The following is a 12,276-nucleotide window of genomic DNA, read 5'->3' on the forward strand; positions in this document are numbered from 1 at the left end:
TTTCTTGTGAATATGTAAATGCACTTTTATATATGTAATCCAAATATAAAAGGTCCAATTTTTTTGTGAATACACTTGTCTGCAAGTGCACATTCAGTATTACAAGAGAACTACAACACTCTGAAAGGTAATAGTTGTGCTTACTTAAACCGTAACAGTGTACGCTATTGATCTATCCCTTTCCTGTTAATTTAGCTCATGAAAAGTAAGTTAATAGTCATTAGTCATTTTTTTTTCATTAAAGAGCTTCAATGCTTAGTCCATTTGCGTACACTGTACTTGTATCATGCTGTTCCTGGCATGAATGCACAGAGGCTCGGTGGAGCACATGTGCACTAGTGCAGTATGAGAGAAGTTTCCAGAAACCGCGTGGACTAAAACTTTGGAAGAAGACAACAATGTCTGCGTCTCTTGGTAAGTTGTTAAGTCTTTTGATTGTCAGCTATAATTTCATTACCTACAACAAATTTTTTGCAGGACATTTTTTTTCTGAACGTAGGCATTACAAACATTTCTGTCCAATAACTAAGCTAATGCTATTGATAGCTAACATTAGTCCGGACAGGTAACTAAAGCCGCCAAAATTGTGTAATATTGTATCATGTCCCACGGTAATTTATAGACAGCTATGATACATTAATGATGTGATTATGATGTAAATGCTAGTTTGAAGCAAACTAACACAATAAAAAACGTTATGGTTATATGGCTGCTCTAGCATGGCACCGTGCTTCTCGGGACCTGAGGACCGTGCAGGCAGACAGGCAAGCGTGCTGGCTGACCGACCTATGCCCTCTTGACCAGCCGGTTTATTAAGATAAATATAAAGGAGTGAGAGCGAGAGAAAAGCGGTGAAAGTGAATCGATGTGCCATGTTTCATGCCAGGGGGAATAAGGAAAAAAAACAAACATTGCTTAGACATAAAATCACAAAGGTTGTACATAATGCGAAATAGTCTCATTCATAGTTTTTATATGATAATATTGTGGTCAACTCTTAACTTGGTACGACATGTTTTGTTTGTATTCTGTTTTGTACTTGAAGGTCTTTGCAGAATTCACAAAGGTGGAAGGTAAAGATCTTAATCGGGACTTCTTTGAGTTCTTGGACCGCTATATCCCACGTTTCCTTGAGATCTTCAAATCTAAAACTGGAATAATTGGAAGGACACTTAAGGATATCCTTTCCCAGGTTGAAACAAAGGTATGCATTCTGTCTCTTTTTATATAAGTACAAGGCATTGTGCAAGTTGTACCTTTCTGTAAAATGTTCTAGTTTCCAAACACACAAATACCCTGATAATCAGCTATGGCAAATTTTTGCTATACAGACATGAAAGTGAAATCGACCCTATAATCCAGCTCAGTATGACAAGAAAATACCTTAGCTCAGTATGACAAGAAAATGCCTTTCCTAACTTGTCAAACTGCTCCTTTAAATAACTCAAGTTGGAAAAATATAATGCAATTTCTTCAGAAAATGCTTTTCCTTATTTCACTTTTTTCCCAATTGTAGACTCATGATATCGAGGCCATTAGGAGTGCTGTCCTACAATGTCTTCCAATTTTCCTTGGCGATGGTGGAAGTGCTTTTTTCAAAGTCATGTTTGTAAGTATTGCATACAACACACTGAAATCAGCAACTGCAACTACTTTGGTCTAGTTTGAAATTAGCTGGGTCTACACTAGTGTGGCGGGAGCGGAGTATGGGGTGGTGAGGAATACCGGAATTGAGTCGACAACGCCACCTGGGGAATTGCACCCCAGGAAATCCTAAACCCAGATTGATCACACAGGTCCGTTATACCACTGGGGCGAGACTGTTTTCCATTAAAACAAACAAATTTTTATTAACAAAAGAATTAAAATAATACAATATGTGGCACACACCAGTTATGCCGTACTATAGGGTGAGCACTGGGGTCAAAAGGAAATAAGGGCTGGGGCTCCAGGCTTACCAAGCGGCAGGGACAACCAAAATCAAACGAATCACCCAGTGACACTGCACACACTCAAACCAAAAAAGGGATCGTGAAGAACGCGCCACCACCAAGGATAAAACTGCCGCTGTCAGCCCGCAGCACCTAACAGAAAAGGAAAAACAATTAAAACAACAGAACAGCACAAACTGGTGTGGACTAAATGATAATTCACATTATTTAAATATACAAACTAATTCAATAAACTAATGGTAAATAACAAAATGTAACTGAGAATGAATTAACCAAAATAAGAACAGAACCAAAATAAAGAACCAAATGAACAAAAGGAAAGTCAAAGAGCCAAATAATCCAAAATCAAATGTGCCATACTTCAATAAAATGGTTAAGAAGGCCAGTATGAAATAAAACCTGTATAAAAGGGCCAAGACTAAGCCATTATAAAAAGGCCAGGGCTAATGAGAAGAGCCAGGGCTAATGAGAAGAGCCAGGGCTAATGAGAAGAGCCAGGGTAGCAGCGTGGCCCAAGGAGTAGTGGTCCGTGGTGTCCTGTAATGGCCAGCGCGCCGCAAGCACAGCACACCCCAGGCAACGGGAGGATGTGCGTCTCAAACACGCCTGGGGTACACAGCCTGGGATTTACACAGGGATGTTAATGAGCTGGTGCGTGGAAACACAGCAAACGAAGGCGGACAAAGCGCAAACTAACATACCAGAGCGGGCAGGTAGACAGACGCGCTGAGCAGAGCTCCACACAGGTCAGCCCCTCTCCCTCGGCCCCCGACAGCCAGCCACACTGGAACAGGTGGAGATCGTGTCACCACAGTGCGCATTACGCACCCACAGGAGGGAAAGATGGCAGGGTGCTTACCTGGGCGAGACGGTTGGGTACCTAAATGGCGACCACACGACAGGTTCAAACCACCCAAATGGGAAGCCGTCTGGGGAAACTGAGCTGCCGATGCCACGCCAAACAATTTGCGGCCACGCTGAGCCACAGCCACTACGGGAGTGCATGAGGAGCAGGAGAGAGCGGGCGCGACCGCACGCACCTGAATATAACAGTGTGCGTAGCACTGCCCCCCCCCATCAGTGCGCCACAGCTGTGCGTAAAAGGCTGACACAGTGCCAAACAGTGACAGGGAGGGAAATAGCCTCTGGCTACACCTACCCCCACTTTTTGAATCGTCGGCCCGACGACGTGTGCAAGAAGCTGGAGCTAACACCAAGGCCGGAAAATGGCTAGCTGGGTGTTGGACACTGGACTAGCGGCAACACCAACAGCACCATCACTGCGACCAGCAGACCGGGGGAGATTATGTACATTTGAGTGGTGACCAGCAGTGCAGCGAGCAGTCCTGCGCAGGGCCTGCTGACTTGTACTTGGTTGATCATTTGGAGACGAAGGAGTTGGCAACCAGAGATTTTCAGGCACTGGAGAGATTGGCGGCGCGAGCGGGGCTGGCAAATGGGTCACGACAGAGGTGCCTGGGGGACATGAAGCGGCAGCTACAGGTGGTGGACGGGGTGTTTCAGGAAGCAAGACCCACAAGTCACCATCGCTCGAAGACTCATCTGGTGCGGCCAGGGCAGGCGGAGTGGACACCTCCAATGAAGGAGGTGCAGCCTCAGGCCGGACCACTGCCTTTAGCATGTCCCGATGCACGTTTCGAACCTTGTGCAGGTCATTCACCGGGGCAACAGTGTAAACCGTTCCTTCACTAATAGGAGCCCTTACCACTTGGTGGACGACTGAGCTCCAGAGATCTTGGATCTTCTGGCGCCCCCTACCGCTGTGGTCCCTCACATACACCAACTGGCCCACTGAAAGAGGCACCTCCCGAACACGTTGGTCGTGTCGCTCCTTTCGTTTGTCAGCCGCTGCGAGCAACCGCTCACGGGCACCCTCAAAAGCAACCTTGAGTCTGGCTTGATGTTCCACCACCCAATCCTGTACATTGCCTGGTTCTGGATCATCAACTCTACCAAGGAGGAAGTCTACAGGAAGCCGAGGTTCCTGCCCAAACATCAAGTAAAACGGAGACTCGCCCGTACCCTGGTGAGGAGTGGTGTTATAACAAAATAGAACCTGAGGCAAACAGGAGGCCCAGTCACGTTTCCGTGTTACTGGAAGAGTCCGAAGGAGGTTATGCAGAGTTCGGTTAAACCGCTCGCATTGGCCGTTACCTGCCGGATGGTATGGGGTAGTACGGGATTTTGCAACACTGTACAAGGAGCAGAGCTGGCTAATTAACAAACTCTCAAAACACCTTCCCTGATCCGAATGAAGGCGGCTCGGAACGCCAAACTTGTAAAACCACTCGGAGATCAGCACCTGTGCAACAGTGGAGGCCCGCTGATCACGTGTTGGGACAGCCACAGTAAATTTACTGAACACGTCGGTCATAACCAGGACATTTTCATACCCGTTTCGAGAAGGCTCCAACAGCGTGAAATCTATGGCCAAGATCTCATTGGGTCGGGAGGCAAGCAAGCGGCCCATGAAGCTGTGAGTCCTAGGTCCAGAGTCCTTGGCGACCTGGCAGCGCTCGCATGCCAAGACCCACTGCTTGAGGTCAGCAGACATGTTTGGCCAATAGCAACGCTGTCTGACCAAGTCTGTTGTTCTTTCAATGCCCTGGTGACCGTGTTCTTGGTGGAGCTGGTTCAAGGTCTCCTGCTTTAGAACTGCAGGCAAGATAAGTTGGAGACACCCCTCTCCCCCGTCTGAGCGGAAGACCTGACGAAAAAGTACCCCATCTTTTTCCACCAAACGGTCCCATTGACGCAACAGAACCAGGGCTTCCTTAGAAAGTTGCTGGCGCTCATCCCAGTTTGGTCGTACCTTACGTCGCCAAAATGGCAACACTGTCTTTAGGAGGGGATCATCCTCCTGCAAGGACTGGAGGTCAGCAACAGAATGAGAGGGGAGAACAGAAACCATATGCTGAGTGGTTGACACTACAGGGCCTAGGTTAGAGTCAAGCTGAAAATCAGCTGGAACTGCAGTACCAGGCAAAGACTCAGTCCCATGGAGGGGACCAGGCACATACTGTCGTGACAGCGCATCGGCATTCTTGTTGCTACGGCCAGAACGATACTTGATGTCGAAATCAAAAGCGGCAAGTTGCGCAGCCCAACGCTGCTCCGTGGCCCCAAGTTTTGCAGACTGGAGATAACTCAATGGGTTGTTATCAGTGTAGACAATACATTTATGCCCCAACAAATATTCCCTGAATTTCTCGGTCATGGCCCACTTGAGTGCAAGGAATTCCAGCTTCATAGAGCTGTAGTTGGACATGTTGCGCTCAGTGGGCCGCAGACCCCTGCTGGCATCTCCTGCAGATTACAGGGCCATTGCGAGGAGCCCGACCTTGGGGGCGAGAAGCCCCAAGGGAGGCTACAGTCTGCGTGAGACGATTAAGCTGCTCCTGTTGGCGTTCCAAGAGATCCATCAGCTCACCGAAACCTGGGCCCTGTGAAGTGACAGTAGGAGTTGGCTGAACACAACCCTGCACTCCGTACTGCAGGCCATAAGCTGATGGCAAGGAGAAGCTGCGGCCCCTAGCACCCCCTGGAAGACCTTCCCTCTCCCACCGGATAGCCTCACCCCGTAGTTCCAACAGGGTGGCAGTGGGCTGCCTGCGAGAAAACTGTTTAAGTTCCCTCCGGAGAGAACTATCAAGAACATGCTCAGTAAATTGATCACGAAGGAGAACATCGGCATTGGGCATCCCATCAGGTGCACACTGTTTGACCTTGGCCATCAGAGCCATAAGAGCCAAGGAGAACTCCAGGAGCGTCTCTCCCTCAAGTTGGTGACGAGAGAAGAAAGCTTGCTGTAGATTGACATAGGACTGAGGACAGCCATATAGCTCCTTTAAGATGGCGAGTACCCGGGATGGGTCCCCTCGCTCTGCACTAGATCGAAATTTGATCTCCTCCTTCGCTTCTCCCTCCAAATGATCAAAGATGAAAAAGGCTTGGTCAGCAGCAGAAAGGTGGCGGGCCCGCACACACGCCTGCACTTCTTCTACCCATTCAGCTATCCCAATACCGGTCTTACCATTGAACATGGGACACTTCCGTTCTCTTGGTATTAGCACCAGCCGCTCGAGAGCAGCAGTGGCACCTCCTGCAGATGGGACATGACTGTCGTGGGCGGAGGAAGAGGAGCCGGCCCCGCCAGAGCCCGCCATGGGAGCAGCCCGCTCCTGACGAAGTCGCTCATTGTCCGCCTTAAGCTGCAACACCAGCTCCTTAAGCTGCTGCACCTCCTCCTCCATGCTGACGGCGGGTACGCTGCACCAAACCCTAACTACTAACAAAAAAAATTTGGATCCTAGGACAACACTGCTGCCCTGGCTCTCACTAGCAACACAAATATACCAAAGAAGGGGGGGGGGAACTAATAACAAAAAGGAAAACAAGTCTCTGCCCCTTTAAATGTGGTATCCTGCCGACAACGCCAGAATGTGGCGGGAGCGGAGTATGGGGTGGTGAGGAATACCGGAATTGAGTCGACAACGCCACCTGGGGAATTGCACCCCAGGAAATCCTAAACCCAGATTGATCACACAGGTCCGTTATACCACTGGGGCGAGACTGTTTTCCATTAAAACAAACAAATTTTTATTAACAAAAGAATTAAAATAATACAATATGTGGCACACACCAGTTATGCCGTACTATAGGGTGAGCACTGGGGTCAAAAGGAAATAAGGGCTGGGGCTCCAGGCTTACCAAGCGGCAGGGACAACCAAAATCAAACGAATCACCCAGTGACACTGCACACACTCAAACCAAAAAAGGGATCGTGAAGAACGCGCCACCACCAAGGATAAAACTGCCGCTGTCAGCCCGCAGCACCTAACAGAAAAGGAAAAACAATTAAAACAACAGAACAGCACAAACTGGTGTGGACTAAATGATAATTCACATTATTTAAATATACAAACTAATTCAATAAACTAATGGTAAATAACAAAATGTAACTGAGAATGAATTAACCAAAATAAGAACAGAACCAAAATAAAGAACCAAATGAACAAAAGGAAAGTCAAAGAGCCAAATAATCCAAAATCAAATGTGCCATACTTCAATAAAATGGTTAAGAAGGCCAGTATGAAATAAAACCTGTATAAAAGGGCCAAGACTAAGCCATTATAAAAAGGCCAGGGCTAATGAGAAGAGCCAGGGCTAATGAGAAGAGCCAGGGCTAATGAGAAGAGCCAGGGTAGCAGCGTGGCCCAAGGAGTAGTGGTCCGTGGTGTCCTGTAATGGCCAGCGCGCCGCAAGCACAGCACACCCCAGGCAACGGGAGGATGTGCGTCTCAAACACGCCTGGGGTACACAGCCTGGGATTTACACAGGGATGTTAATGAGCTGGTGCGTGGAAACACAGCAAACGAAGGCGGACAAAGCGCAAACTAACATACCAGAGCGGGCAGGTAGACAGACGCGCTGAGCAGAGCTCCACACAGGTCAGCCCCTCTCCCTCGGCCCCCGACAGCCAGCCACACTGGAACAGGTGGAGATCGTGTCACCACAGTGCGCATTACGCACCCACAGGAGGGAAAGATGGCAGGGTGCTTACCTGGGCGAGACGGTTGGGTACCTAAATGGCGACCACACGACAGGTTCAAACCACCCAAATGGGAAGCCGTCTGGGGAAACTGAGCTGCCGATGCCACGCCAAACAATTTGCGGCCACGCTGAGCCACAGCCACTACGGGAGTGCATGAGGAGCAGGAGAGAGCGGGCGCGACCGCACGCACCTGAATATAACAGTGTGCGTAGCACCGCCCCCCCCCATCAGTGCGCCACAGCTGTGCGTAAAAGGCTGACACAGTGCCAAACAGTGACAGGGAGGGAAATAGCCTCTGGCTACACCAGCAAAAAGTAAACAGATAATTTAGGAGGGCTGGGCCAGTTAATAACAAATAATACCACTGGAATGTCCAGGTATTACACACAATTTGCAGTTTGGTATGTTGAAAGTTTTGCACTATAAGGCCAAAATTTTCAAATTAGTTTGTAACCTTCCTTTATATCTGCAGGACACTGATATTGCCGATGTCAAACAAGTTCCTGTTGGGGTATTGACTGTTATACCTGAAGACTGACAGCTGCCACTTTCACATGCCCTGCACCTTGAACCCTCCAGCATTGCTGTCATACTGGAAGGTGATATTCTTGTGGATGATGTTGAAAGCCATGCACAAGCTTTTTGCATTACATTTGGATTAATATATGCTCTTCACTTGGATTATCCAAAAACATTAAAGAACACCTTTGACTTCATTCAGAGGGTAATGCTCAACTTGGGTGTGAGCAACCTGAGACCAAATCTTCAGAGCCTGAAAAATGCTCTTTTGCAGTAGGTGTTTGTACTGCCGGCAGATCTTTTAAAATAAGAGATCCTGAGGTATACTTGATGTGAGTATTAACCAACAAAACTGACAAGTGTTTTGTAAAGGTTTTGCAGTCCCAATCCAGTATTTAAAACTAGGTGTATTATTGCCGGTGTGGTCTTAGTTAGAACAGATAATTGAAGCAATGCCTACCAATTTAACAAATAAATTCAATATTTTTTTCACAAGCACAGAAAATTGGTGCATCTAGAATTCTAACTGGTCAATAAGGCTCACTGCTATCAAAGACCATACTGGCATTGATACACTTAGTTTAAATAATGTATAGTGACTGCAAAACCTTTACTAAAAATTGTTACTGGGCATTGAGCATTGGGAATTTGAAATTTCCTAGATTGCCAGTATAATTTTCTTTTTTTACTTAATTTCCGTTTTGCTTATTGCAGTTCAAAGCACATTGTTTATATTATATTTAACTTGAAAGCTGATTGAAGTAATCAGAATAACAATATATTGTTATGTTGTTGATGGTATTACAGAAACTGCTAGATTTGTTGAGCAATATTTGTTCATAAGACACAATTTGGCTTATATATTTGTTTTTATCGTTCACATTTCATTTATTTTCTGTGGCCTTGGTTTAAGATGTACATGTTAAAATAAAATCCTGTAAACGTATCATACCTTGTTCTGTTTACTTGATTTTCTTAGTGCAATCTGTTTCCTGGATCCTTCTGAGTAAACCCAACTCTTAGTTAAGTTAGACTAACTTGGTTTACTTAACCCTGATCACGCCAGCGTGATCAGAGCACATGATGTTTTTAAACTATTCTTCACAAATAAAGTCTGTCATGTGGATTGCTGTGCTCATGTTTACGTGACAGTAGAGATGTGAAACTGTCTTCCGATTTTTATTTGGAGCCAATTGACATATGATCATTTACATTAGATCTAAGAAAAGCGCTTAAAATGGCTCCTTCTCGTCAGACGGCAGACGCCATGTTTCTGTCCATGTGGTCGCCGTCGGACAAGCGGTGACGCATATATTCACGTGATGTAAACATGTTTTGCGATTTGTGCATTGTGTCACGTGATGCAAAAACATAACGTGATTTTGTCATGTGACGCAACTGTCTAAATGACGCAAAAGACTGCGCACGATTTACGCACTTTTATGCGCGAATCGTGTGAATAGTTTTATTTGGAAAAACTTGGAAGAGTGGCACAAGTGACACAAACTACATATAGTTATGTCACAAGCCTATGGCAACCTTTTTTGAGTTCAAAATCAAATTCAACGAGCATTTTTTGGGTTTTTGTGTACAGTAAAATACAATTTGTTCCATTTTCGAATTTGACTGTGTGTCTATTTTGGCCCAATATGTCGACATAGTAAGTTATAGGGAATTAAAAACTATTTCTTCATATAGCTGAAGTTGTGTTGAAGATAACCATATGTTATGGTATGTTATGGATGTTATGTATGGTATGTTATGAAGATAACCATATGTTATGGTATGTTATGGCATGGTTATGTTAAATCATTTTCAATGTGGTAATAGAGACAAATATCAAAAGTACCAAAAAACGGCCAAAATAGCTGGAGGCTTTAAGGGTTAAGTTAGTGACACTCAGAAAGATTGAGTTTATACTTGCTATTATACTCGCTATTCTTTAGTTTCAATAAATGAAATAATTTAGTAAATACAACTACATTTGAAGTAAACTTTATAAGTAAATATTTAGTAAACTTGTCCAATCTGTTTCCTGGATTATTTTAAATAAACAAAACTTTTCACATATGACCATTTTGTGAAACATTTTCTTTTATTACACTGTATAACGGGTTGAGAAGTGCCATACCACACACAACAGCAGCACAAATGGATTGATTTGATTAAGTACATATAAGAAATACAACCTACTCATTAAAGCTGAAAATGTTAATTTCACTTAATCATAACCTTATTTTGATGTGCTGCTTCATCACTTCAGAAAAAAAAAAAAGTCAGCTTGATAATTAATGTTTGCCAAACTTTACATGAAACATATAAGAAAAGGCTTCATAAAGCATGCCATAGTGGCAGGGTTAGAATGGTGGCTTATGGATGAAACCACCAAAAAAGCGACCAAGCAAGAATCCCATCTCAACACATTTTTAACTTATATGAAATGTAGGGATTTAATTGAAATGAAAGTACAATGACAACTCTGCTCTATTAACAACTCTGCTGGGGAAATGAGTAATTGATGGTTACAAACTAGGGATGAGCGAGTACACCACTATCTGTATCTGTATTTGTTCAACCAACTAGTAAATCTGTATCCGTATTTGTACTCGGAATGGGCTGGGCTTTAACCGGAAGTGGGTGTGGTTTGACCGGAGATGGGTGTGGCTTAAATAGCTACATTATTTTAAGTCTAAAATTGATATGGATCAATCACAAGTTGCTATATTTATTGTTTATTTTAAAACTATTTACAGAACAGCCTCAAAATTGAGATTCAAATCAATGTTTTTGATCACAAAAGTAAGATAACTATTTACAGAACAAGTTTTTTTTATGGAAATGAGTCAGAACAAGAATATTCTTAAGTCTATGAATGACTATTTACCAAAGAGCTTCAATGCTTTTGATCACAATATTAAAGGAACTATATATATATATATAACGAGTAAACACAAAATGCATTAATGAAGTGCGTGCAGTAGGAAATTATCAACTACGAAGTATGCATGAACAAGAATTACATCACTTAACAAAACTTTTAATTTATTTTTCTTCTTTCAGTTTAATTTTTTTTTATAATCAAAAATTTTTTTTTTCCCAATTATTTATTTTTAGCACCTAATGTTCTTGCCATTTTTTTTCTCACATAGTTTAACAATGTTGATTGGGGTGAGTGCGAGTGCGTGTGTGTGTGCGTGTGTGTGTGAGTGTGTGTGTGTGTGTGTGTGCGCGCGCTATGTCTCAGTTAAAATATTTATAAAGTGAAGAATTATTAATTTGAACAGAATTTAGAACAAACAGGTAAAACAAAAAGACGAGTGGAGGCGGTGGTTAAATGACGCGTACTTACAACAAAAAAACAACAAGAAAGTTCACCAGGTAACCAAACACCGAAATAGAGGCAAGCTGAAGAAAACCTAAGAAGAAAGACGTGAGTTACGGTGAAGCCACCAACAGAGATCAGTAAATGTCTGCGTGTGCCGGAGTGGGACAGGGACGAGCTCCGCTCCAACTGCAATCTGTAGGGAGGGGCGGGAAGTATGTGTGACCGGCCAATCACAGAGCGTGAAAACAGTCCGGATGATTTTCACGAGTATTAAGGAGTTTTATTCGTATCGTATTCGTATTCGTCAGAAATGCGTTATCCGTACCAGATACTCGTATGAAACGAGTATCCGGCTCAACCCTACTACAAATTATTTTTTTTTTCCTATTTATTATGCCAACATCACTATAGCAAATTTAGTAACTTTTGTCACAGACTGGTCTTGCTGCTCGCTGCTCTGCTGTGCTGGGGTGTGGCAGGAGGAGAGGCTGAACTTTTGGGCTGAGTCTCGTCTCCTGACCTGTCTCTCATCTCCCCACCTAGACTTTATCAGGCTGATTGATTAACCTGAGGCTTTTTAACCCTGGTTCTCTTTTTGTTTGGTGCCAGATTGTTGTTTTTTTTGTACCCTTGCCTGCATGTCTTGTTTGCTGGAGTTGTGAGTTTTCTTGTGTTTCCTGGATTTTGCGATATTGATTAAATATGAAAGCTCCTCTACATAATTTGCTAGGCCAATTTTTTTTAATTTAATTTTATGTACTGATCTGATCCCCGAAGGGTAGTGACGAAGACACACTCTAGGTAGTAGTTCAAACGCATGCATACATATTAGTGAGTACAGGCCACACACACACACACACACACACACACACACACACACACACACACACACACACACACACACA

General features: G+C 44.2%; 2 long non-coding RNA genes across 2 annotated transcripts; both read right to left on the reverse strand.

Moving 5' to 3' along the window:
• Positions 1–2,443: 2,443 nt before the first annotated feature.
• Positions 2,444–2,957, reverse strand: LOC137599823 (uncharacterized). The gene is made up of 3 exons (XR_011036880.1): positions 2,812–2,957; positions 2,654–2,736; positions 2,444–2,572 (listed from the first exon to the last, which is right to left on the reverse strand). It is a non-coding gene; the product is annotated as an uncharacterized lncRNA (long non-coding RNA).
• A 4,211-nt stretch (positions 2,958–7,168) lies between these two features.
• LOC137599828 (uncharacterized) lies at positions 7,169–7,682 on the reverse strand. The gene is made up of 3 exons (XR_011036881.1): positions 7,537–7,682; positions 7,379–7,461; positions 7,169–7,297 (listed from the first exon to the last, which is right to left on the reverse strand). It is a non-coding gene; the product is annotated as an uncharacterized lncRNA (long non-coding RNA).
• Between the last annotated feature and the right edge of the window lie 4,594 nt (positions 7,683–12,276).

Source organism: Antennarius striatus, chromosome 1 (assembly GCF_040054535.1).
Source record: "Antennarius striatus isolate MH-2024 chromosome 1, ASM4005453v1, whole genome shotgun sequence".
Lineage (NCBI taxonomy): Eukaryota > Metazoa > Chordata > Actinopteri > Lophiiformes > Antennariidae > Antennarius > Antennarius striatus.